The sequence below is a fragment of the Rattus norvegicus genome, chromosome 12 (assembly GCF_021556685.1).
Source record: "Rattus norvegicus strain SHRSP/BbbUtx chromosome 12, alternate assembly SHRSP_T2T, whole genome shotgun sequence".
In the NCBI taxonomy this organism is placed as follows: domain Eukaryota; kingdom Metazoa; phylum Chordata; class Mammalia; order Rodentia; family Muridae; genus Rattus; species Rattus norvegicus.
The window spans coordinates 20097116-20108324 of NC_141545.1; the positions used below are offsets into that span (position 1 = coordinate 20097116).

Here is an 11209-nt window from a genome sequence, read left to right on the forward strand (position 1 = left end):
ACTACTGTCAAGGTCACAGAATTGGAGGGCTATGCTTGCCTGTTTAATGGGGGGCTGTGGAGACTCTGTCACGAAATGAGGGATGGGAATGAAAATCTCTGGAAAAGGCAAACCTCGGACATGTGTCTAAAAATAAGAGCGGCTCTCCCTCCTCTGTTTTAATTATTTTAACACCTCTGGTGAGCTGTCTACAAGCTGAGTTGGGAATCTTTCTCTGAGCCTCCCCGGAAGCCCTTGACACTTGGTTTGTTGCTTTTTTTTTAAAGTAAGCATGAGGCAGGGGAGGAGTTGGGGAAGGCAGGACTGGGGGGAGGGAGGAAGGGGTGGCCATGTCATCCAATTCATCTACGGATGTCAGTGGGACACCTGCTCCCTAAACAGTTGTGATCACAGAGAGCAGCCCCAACTTTAGGTTTCCCGCCTGACTTCTTTGAAGGCAGTGGAGACTAGGAAAGAAATACTGCTAAAGGTTTCACTCTGGATGGAATCAATGTGGGAGACTGCTCTTCTGCAAGAAGTGGTAGCTCACACTGGTAAACTTAGCAGGAGCTGAGGCAAGAGGTTTGCAGGGAGACTGAGCCTTGCCTGGGCCATGTATTGAGTTCCGGGCCAGAATGGGATCTTGTGTCTAACAAATGAGCTATCTATATCATCTTTCTTGAGATGATTCTCACAGACACCTTGTTGAGGAGACAAAGGCGGGCATGAAGGAGAAAACACAATAGAATTCTGTGTAATATTTTCATGCGTCACACTCAAAACACTGAACAAAGTCAAGGGTAATGACTGTCATAACACCGGTTTCCTTTGCTGGAGCATCACCGAGAGGAATCTTCTGGAATCTATGCCGTGTTCTCGGTGCATTTGGCTTGTAAAGATTCATCAACCTGGATGGGCATGCATCTCAGCTGGCCTAGCATGCTCGAAGCCCCAAGTTGGGCCACCTGTACCACTTGATATCACATGTGGTAACAGAAGCCCGTAATCCCAGTAATATAGGCAGAGGCAGGAAAACCAAGAGTTCAAGGTCATCCTCTACCATATTGCAAGTTTGAGGATGACCTGTAATACATTAGACCCCGTCTCAAAAAGAAATCGAGTGAGAACATCCATTGTAGAAATTTACCACATACGAGTTACAACTGAAGTTACCTCGTTTATGAGGCAGAGTGGTACTAACTAGGTACCTGAGGCTGTCTGTGAGGTTCCTGCATTGGCCTTCTGCAGGCTAGGATTACAGATGTGTACTGCCATAGGTGTGTGCATGTATCTATACATGTGTGGGATTGTGTACATGGGTGTTCACATGCCTGCAGAAGGCAACGGTCGACATCGTTCTCAATTGTTTTCTATTTATTTAACTGTTTTATTTTGCTATATGTATGTGTGTTTGTTTGTGTTGAACGTGTGTGTGTGTGTGTGTGTGTGTGTGTGTGTGTGTGTGCGTGTGCACTCGCGCGCACCTGCTATGTCCCTCTGCCTTATTATCTGAGATACGTTCTGTCCTATAACCTGGAATGAGTCTGGTTAGCAAGTCCTGGCACTCAACTCCTCCCTGCCCTGTGCAGGGCTGGGCTTTCCAGCTCCCATACAACTGCACCCAACTGAGAATGTGAACTAAGGTCCTTGTGCCTGCACAGCAAACACTCTTACCACGCAGAGCCATCTCTACACAACCGAATGGACACCATACTTCCTGAGAAAGGGCCTCTTACCAAACCCAGAGATCACTGATGATGACTGACTGGCCAGCACGTTCTGTCACTCAACCTGTCATTCTACCCCTTTCCCACTGTGTCACTACACCTAGCTATTTAATGTGCATTCTGGGAAATCTGAACTCAGGTCTTCATGCTTGCATGCCAGGCACTTTTCTATGTCCCTTGGCCCACATATGGGCACTTTATATGATCTCAATCTCCCCCAACCTGAAAATGTGCAACCAACGGAAATGCAGAAAGAACAGGACTCATCCTTACCAGCAGGACTGAGATCTCGAGGGGTGGGCGCCATCCAGGGATCTGCTGCTGACCTCACTGCCTTGTCTCCCTCTCCTGGGGTGGGCACCATCTAGGCTTACCATCCTTTCTTCTCATCCCTCTTCAGACCTCTCCTGTGTATTTTCTATAGCCATGAAAAATGCCCTGTTGTTGGCTTTAAAACTGTATATAAAAAGTATCTTATAGTTTGAATCAGTGTTGCTTTTCAGGGGAGAGATTTCCTTTGGAGGGTTTCCCCGCATGGACTTTGAAGCCCTGTTTTATTCATCCTAACCACTCTGTTGAAAGGATAGATGTGGCATGGTTTAGAGCAATGCTTCTTAAACTCTGTCCACTTGAGACCCCATGTCACCAGACATTTTCAACCCAGATATGTAGATAGGTGTGGTAGTTAGTGTTAACTGTCAAGTTGACAGGTTCTCAACTTCCTTAGCAGATGAGCCTCTGGGCATGCTGGTGGGAGATTATCCTGACTGTGCTGGTTCAGACCTGTCTATTGTGGGCAGAGTCATTTCCTGGCTGGGATTCTGACTGTGGAGGTGGGGGAGGGGAGCTGAGCTCTCTGCTTCCTGACTTCGACTGGGATGTGACCAGCTGCTCTCAAGCTCCTGCCATTTTGACTTCTACACCACAGAGAACTGTGCTCTTGAACGGCGAGCAAGAATAAACCCCTTTTCCTTCGGTTGCTTTGGTCAGAGCATTTTATCACAGCCACGGGAAAGAAAACTAAGATGATATTTATATGAAATAAATATGCAAATCAAACCAAACATTTGCTGGCAGTGATAAAAGGGATACGTGTGAGCGGGCGTGCTCATCCCATTTTTATGTGGGTCCTGGGGACCTGAACTCCATTCCCCACACTTGTGCAGCCAGCACTGTATCCACTGAGCCATCCACAGAACCCCAGATATACTAATTTGACATTGTAGGATGGCGGTTGGGAAATACTATCTTCGTATTTCAAAACAAAGCCACAATAATTCTACAAAAGCGGGATGCTTTGTATGTACAATAGGAGCACTGCAGCTTGCATCGTGCAATGGTCTTGGTCCTGAGCCAGGTAGCACCACAGTGCAGTGACATCCCACGGTGCGGCTTGTCTGAATGCTACCCAAACACTGACGTGACTGCTAAACTTCCAGTTAGCTACAGTTTAAGAAGGTGTTTGTAAATGACTATCCACATGAACCTATAGGATGCCAACTTTAATTGTCAACTTGACAGAATCTAGAATCAACTGGAAAAAGAGACTCACTGAGAGGTTGTCTATCTAGATCAGGGTGGCTGGTGGGCATATCTGGGGGCGATTGACTCAAATGCATTAATTGGTATTAGAAACCCCAGCCTGAAAGTGGGCGGCACCATTCCCTAAGTTTATGCTCTGGACTGCTCAAGATTCGTGAAAGCTAGCTGAAGGCTAAGCAAGCCTGCATTCATTTTCTCTTCCCTCTTGACTGTGGGTGTGATAGAAACGGCTACTTCAAGCTCCTGTCTTGACTTCCCTGTTGTGATGGACAGACAGCAACCTGGAATTGTGAGCTAAAATAACTTCTCCTTTTGGCCAAGATATTTTATCAAAGCAACAGAAACGAAACCAGAATACTTTGTCTCTCCATTTATTTACTCCCCCTCCTTTTCTGTCTTCTCTTTGCATTGAAAGTTAATCTTGCTAGAGGCTTACCTGTTTAAGTAAAAATAGGCAGCTTTAAAAAAAAATCCTTCTTGGGGCTAGAGAGGTGGCTCAGCTGTTAAGAGTGCTGGGTGCTTTCCCAAAGAACCTAAGTTTGCTTCCCAGCATCTGTATTTCCAGTTTTAGGGAACTGAACATTTTCTTCTGGTCTCTTTAAAAACTAGGCATTTATGTAGTACATAGGCATAAACGCAGGTAAAACATGTATATGCATAAAATTAATTTAAAAGATAAAATACATTTACAATTTTCTTTTTAAACATATCTTTTCTACTTCACTGTTTTCCTTAATTTTAGGCTTCTGTTCAAAACCCAGAGTTAGAATCATCACCACCACCATCACCACCACAACCCCACCACCACCATCATCATCACCACCACCACCACCACCACCACCACCATCACCATCATCATCGTCAGTATTAAATACAATTTTTAAAAGATTCTGGTCAGGAATGTTGTCTCACACCTGTGGTCCCAGCACATGAGAGTCTGAGGCAGGAGCACTACAAGTTTGAAATCAGCCGGAATTATACAGTAAGGTCAAGTAAAAAAAATGTTCTTAAATGAAGTAGTTCATTACACTGTGTATTTTATGAAATTTGTGCTATTCTTTATTTCTTATTTTTCATGTATTTCTTCTGTATTCGATTTATTCTTATTTGCTAGTAATACATCTTCATTGTTTATCAGAAAATGGCTTTTTGTCTTTGTAGATGAATGATAGTCTCTCTCTCTATATATATATATATAAATATTTTTATACACACACACACACATATATATATATATATATATATATATATATATATGTATTTCCAGATAAGTCTCCTCTTTGTCTCTGTCTCTGTCTCTGACTCTCTCTCTCTCTCTCTCTCTCTCTCTCTCTCTCTCTCTCTCTCTCTCTCTCTTGTATTATGGCTTGTATTACCTATATTGAACCCAAACTCCTCAACTAAAGGGATCCTCCTGTCTCATCCTCTCAGGTGGTTAAAACTTCAGAGATCTAGCTACAGAAAAGGAATTTTAACGAATTTTGCTTCAGTATGATATTCCATGATCGCAAATATGGTGCAGTTGCTCGCAAGGGCTTGTTTCTATTGATCAGTGAATTTTGTGTGATTTGCACACTATGTTACCTCCTTTAAAACAATGCAGTAACATTCAATGTATACATGTAAAATGAATGGACATATAGATCCCTCACTGGAGGAAGCAACACCTTCCTGAACGGGACCACACCTTGCCCTGTGCCTAGTGCAGAAACCAAAGGCTTCTTGTCGAAATGAATATGTTCATCCACGTTCCAAAACCTGGGAGGGAGGTTTGAAGAGGCAGCTGCATCAGTGAAGGGTTCGCCATGCAGGTGTGGGGGCTTGAGTTTTATAAACAGAACCTGCTATGTAAGCTGGATTTGGAGAAGTAGAAAGAACGGTTCAGTGGACTGGATCCCCACAAGTTCTTGCTCGGCTAGTATGAGGATCAGAGTTTGGATCCCAAGACACCACAGAAAATTGGGCAGATGTTGTGGTCGGCTGGAATCTTATCAGAAGCAGGGGGCGGTAGAAGCAAGCTGGCTCACAACATTAGCAGGACTCCCAGAGCTCTGCATTCAGCGAGAAATCCTGCCTCAACTAACAACGTGGAAAGGGGTCATGAAAGACACCTGAAGTCAGCTTTGGGCCACTACACACACAGACACACATGCACAAACACACACACACACACACACACACACACACATGCACAAACACACACACACACACACACACAGACACACATGCACAAACACACACACACACACACAGACACACATGCACAAACACACACACACAGACACACATGCACAAACACACACACACACAGACACATTGCACAAACACACACACAGACAGACACATTGCACAAACACACACACACAGACACATTGCACAAACACACACACACACATGCACAAACACACACACACAGACACACACACAGACACATTGCACAAACACACAGACACACATGCACAAACACACACACACATGCACAAACACACACACACACAGACACACACAGACACACATGCACAAACACACACACACAGACACACAGACACACATGCACAAACACACACACACACACACAGACACACATGCACAAACACACACACACACACAGACACACATGCACAAACACACACACACACAGACACATTGCACAAACACACACACACAGACACATTGCACAAACACACACACAGACACATTGCACAAACACACACACACATGCACAAACACACACACACAGACACACACACAGACACATTGCACAAACACACACACACAGACACACATGCACAAACACACACACACATGCACAAACACACACACAGACACACATGCACAAACACACACACACAGACACACAGACACACATGCACAAACACACACACACACAGACACACATGCACAAACACACACACACAGACACACATGCACAAACACACACACACACAGACACATTGCACAAACACACACACAGACACATTGCACAAACACACACACACAGACACATTGCACAAACACACACACATGCACAAACACACACACACACAGACACACACACAGACACATTGCACAAACACACACACACACAGACACACATGCACAAACACACACACACATGCACAAACACACACACAGACACACATGCACAAACACACACACACAAACACACACACAGACACACATGCACAAACACACACACAGACACACATGCACACACACACATGCACAAACACACACACACACAGAAAGAGAGAGAGAAACACAACACACACAGAGACACACATGCACAAACACACACACACACAAATACACACAAACACACACACACACAGAAAGAGAGAGAGAGAGAAACACAACACACACAGACACACATGCACAAACACACACACACACAAATACACACAGACACAGAAAGAGAGAGAGAGAAACACAACACACACAGACACACACACACAAACACACACACACACAGACACATTGCACACACACACACACATGCACAAACATACACACACACACAAACACACACACACAGAAAGAGAGAGAGAAACACAACACACACACAGACACACATGCACAAACACACACACACAGACACACATGCACAAACACACACACACACAAACACACACACACAGAAAGAGAGAGAGAGAGAAACACAACACACACAGAGACACACATGCACAAACACACACACACACAGACACATTGCACACACACACACAAACACACACACACACAGAAAGAGAGAGAGAGAAACACAACACACACAGAGGCACATACACAAATACACAGATACACACACAACAGACACACACATAGAGATTCATAGACATACAAACACAGACACACTAGCGTGAGCATACATATACACACATGCCCACACACATGTATGCATACAACATATACATGCAGAACTAAGCTGAGTGTGGTGGTACATATTTGTAATCCCAGTGCCAGGCAGATGGACCTGGATAGATGCCTGGGACTTGCTGGTTAGCCAGCCGAGCTGATCCAGTGAGCTCCAGGTTCACCGAGAGTCCCTGTTTCCGTAAAGGAGACATGTGGAGAGCATGTCTGGGGTGGTTTGAATAAGACACATATATTTGAATGCTTAGTTATCAGAGAGCGGCATTAGTTGAAAAAAAAATGGAAGGACTGGGAGGTGTGGCCTTGTTAGAGGAAGTGCACCACTGAGGGTGGGCTTTGAGGCTTCAAAGACCGACCACCAGGTTGAGCATGACTCACACGTTCTCACTCTGCCCATGGATCAGGACCTACACCTCTCAGCTCCTTCTCTGGCACCGTGCCTGTCTGCATGCCACCATGCCTCACCATGATGATAACCAGCAAGCCTCTGAACCTGCAAGCCAGCCTCTAATCAATGCTTTCTCTCATAAGAATCACTTTGATCATGGTGTCTCTTCACAGATATAGAGCCCTGACTAAGACACTATTTAAAGTTGACCTTTGGCCTCTACACACACACAGGGTCCTGCTGTGAAGTCTGGGCTGGCCTTGAATCTGAAGCAGTCTTCCTGCCTCAGTTTCCCATAGGTGCCAGATCACATTTGTGGCCACCACAGATGGGTTTAGAACCCCTGTGTTTGAAAAGGCCATTCTGTCATCCTCTCAGTTCACTGTTTCTTCATTTTGTTTGTTTTTTTTTTCCTCCTGGGGTTTGATGCAAGAGGACTGGGAGCAAAGCCCTCTCCAGAATATGCCAGATTGCTACCCATGTACACAAAAATTCAGAGTCTCATTTACAGAAAAAATACATTTCCAATCTCCCTCCCTTCCCTCCTCTCTCCCCCTCTTTCTCCCTCTCTCACTGTGTGTGTGTGTGTGTGTGTGTGTGTGTGATGTGTGAAGGTGCCAGTGCATGTGTGAGTGTGTGCGTGTGTGTGTGTGTGTGAAGGTGCCAGTGTGTGTGTGTGTGAAGGTGCCCCAGTGCATGTGTGAGTGTGTGCATGTGCGTGCGCACGCGTGTGTGTGTGTGTGTGTGTGTGTGTGAGAGAGAGAGAGAGAGAGAGAGGGTGCCAGTGCACATGTAAGTGTGGGTGTGTGTCTGCGTGTGTCTGTGTCTGTGTGTGTATGAGTGTGAGTGTGTCTGTGTGTGCATGTGCGTGTGTGTGTGTGTGAGAGAGAGAAGGTGCCAGTGCACATGTGAGTGTGGGTGTGTGTATGCGTGTGTCTGTGTCTGTGTGTGTAGGAGTATGTGTCTGTGTATGTGTGTTCATGCATGTGTGTGTGTATGTGTGTGTGTGAAGGTGCCAGTGCATGTGTGAGTGTGAAGGTGCCACTGTGTGTGTGTGTGTGTGTGTGTGTGTGTGTGTGTAAACCAGCGGTCAATGCCAGGTGTTCACCTCAGCTCCTCTCTGTCCTATTTTTGTGACACACTGTCTCACAGAAGCCGGAGCTCCTTGACTCTGCTAGACTAACTGAAAGCTCCAGGGACCCTCCTGGCTCTGCCTCCCCAGCTCTGGAATGGCGGCAACATGCTGCGATGCTCGTTTTGTCTTGGGTCTTGGCACTGGAACTCTGGCACTGACATTACTCACTGAGCTTCTCCCTGAGTCTCTGTTTCTAAATAGACCATGTGGCTTCATTATTGGTGGCTCCTTTAAGGAAGCAGAGTATCACAATGGGAAAGATGAAGTCCAGATGTGGGCCGTGCAGAGAGGCAGGGTATCACAACGGGAAAGATGAAGTCCAGATGTGGGCTGTGCGGAGAGGCATAGCTCATGATAAAATATACATAAGACACGCAGCAGCAGCTGGTGTGGTCCCGAAGACAACCCTGCCACAACCTGGCACGGAACAGCAGAGCAGGCTGAGGCTCTGTGGGAAGAAAAGCTTTAGTATTTTGTGAGAAGTTTCACCTACAAAGAAGGCAGAAGCCTCTGGAACCCAGCATTCAGGAGGTATTTGAAAGGTTAGCCCCTGAGAGCACAGATGGGCTTCTTACTCGCCATTTATGAAGTAGAAGGACTATTAAGGCTTAGAAAAGGTAACTGGTCTAAACCATTTGGTGGATATGGTAGGCACTTGAATGTCACAGCGTAAAAAGTACACGGCTCTCCAGACACAAGGATCCCAAGAGACAAGCTAGCAGGAAAATGGGGCCTTTGACTGAAGAAGAGACCTGGGTAATGTTTGAGAAGATTACGAAATACATTGGAGAGAATCTATAATTCCTGGCTGACAGACCGGACAGCACAACGACCGAGTGTACTATGTGAGTGAGATGACCCTGAAGCTGGCCACCAACGTCTCGGGAGATAAGCTAATGTCACTGGGGACAGGTTTCGGAAAGTTTACTAAGATCCACAAGTTCTGATTCCATGTTACGGCTTGGATTACCTTGTGCCCTATGCCAAGTATAAAGTGTGGATAAAGCCCGGGGCAGAGCAATCCTTCCTGTATGGAAACCATGTGTTGAATTCCGGTCTGGGTCGAATCACTGAGAACATGTCTCAGTACCAGGGAGTAATGGTTTATTCCACACAGATGTTCCTTTGGGTTTTGGGGTGGCAGCAAAGACTACCCAAGACTGCAGAAAAGTAGACTCCATAGCAACTGTGGTGTTCCATCAAGCAGACATTGGGGAGTGCGTATGCCATGATGAGACATTGACTTAGGATTGTCATGCCAAGAACATTTTGCTCTGTGAGTGGGCTTAGCTTTGTTTCCTGTGTGCCGGCCATCATGTTAAATCTGGTTAACACTGAGATATGCAGCTTGGATTCTTATCATCAGAAATGGCTCAAAAAATAGGGTTTCTGGACCTCTAGAGTCAAGTACAGGTGGATCATAAGGATGAGGTTAGCCAAGGCTACCTGGCAAGTTTAAGGCTAGCCTGGGCTACCTAGTGAGACTTGTCTCAAAATCGTCTTTGTTTGAATCAGAAGACTTGTTCTGAGTGACGGTTTCTAAGTTACTTCACTGAGGACAGGGGTAACCTTACTGTTATCTGTGATGACACTTTTCCAGGCTCATAATAGCACAGTGGACTCTCTATGGTTTGTTAATATTAAAGATAGAAACAGCCGTATAAGGATAGTAGGCCTCGCCTGTAGTTTTACATATGGTGTTTAATAAATTTTAATGGTTTTATTTTTTTTTAAAGTACACCCATAAGGACCCCAGACCTAAGCCATCATTTACTGCAGATGCTGTGTTTTCCACTCTGAATGTAACAGTGTCCACTGTAGGTCTGGTCTAATAGTAGACACTAACCATATGCCCTCTTGGGCAGCTCTGGGGGGTTGTATATGTGTGTGTATTTTTTGAAACTCCATGTATTCATTGTGTGTATATGTGTGATGAGGAAGGGCAGGTACACATGTGCCCAGCCCCTGTGTGATGACCAGAGGACAGCTTGCAGGAGGCAGTTCTCTTTTTCTATCCCAAGAGTCCGGGGAATTGAACGTCTGATGTCATGCTTGATGGTAACCACTTTTACCTGATGAGCCATCTCCAAGGATCCTTAAAGAAAAAGGGTATAACATTTCTGTTGTTGTTGGAGGGGTTTTATTATTATTATTTTTGGTTTTGTTTTTGATTTTTGAGACAGGGTCTAGCATAGCCCAGGCGAGACCTTACTGAGGCCAAGGACAAGCTTGATGAGTCTTGAACCTTCAGCTTCCCTGTCTGAAGTGGCTGAGATTAAGGCTTGTGTGTCTCTACTAACCCGGTTCTATGAGTTCTAAGAGTGAAGCACCCTGGGCCTCATGTATCAAGCCATGTCTCCAGTTCCTCACTGGGGGATTCTAGGCAGGGGCTCTACCACTGAGCCACACCCCCAGCCTTCTTTTTACTATTGATTTTGAGAAATAGCATCACTAAGTTACACAGGCTAACCTTAAAGTTACTCTGTTGCCCAAGTAGAAATTGAACTTTTAGTCCCACTGCCTCAGTCTCCTGGTTAGTTGGGATAACAGACATGGCCAATGTTTTAG

At 45.4% G+C, this 11209-nt stretch overlaps 1 pseudogene; it reads left to right on the forward strand.

Moving 5' to 3' along the window:
• Positions 1-9367: 9367 nt before the first annotated feature.
• Positions 9368-9889, forward strand: Nip7-ps9 (nucleolar pre-rRNA processing protein NIP7, pseudogene 9; annotated as a pseudogene).
• The last annotated feature ends 1320 nt before the right edge of the window (positions 9890-11209 follow it).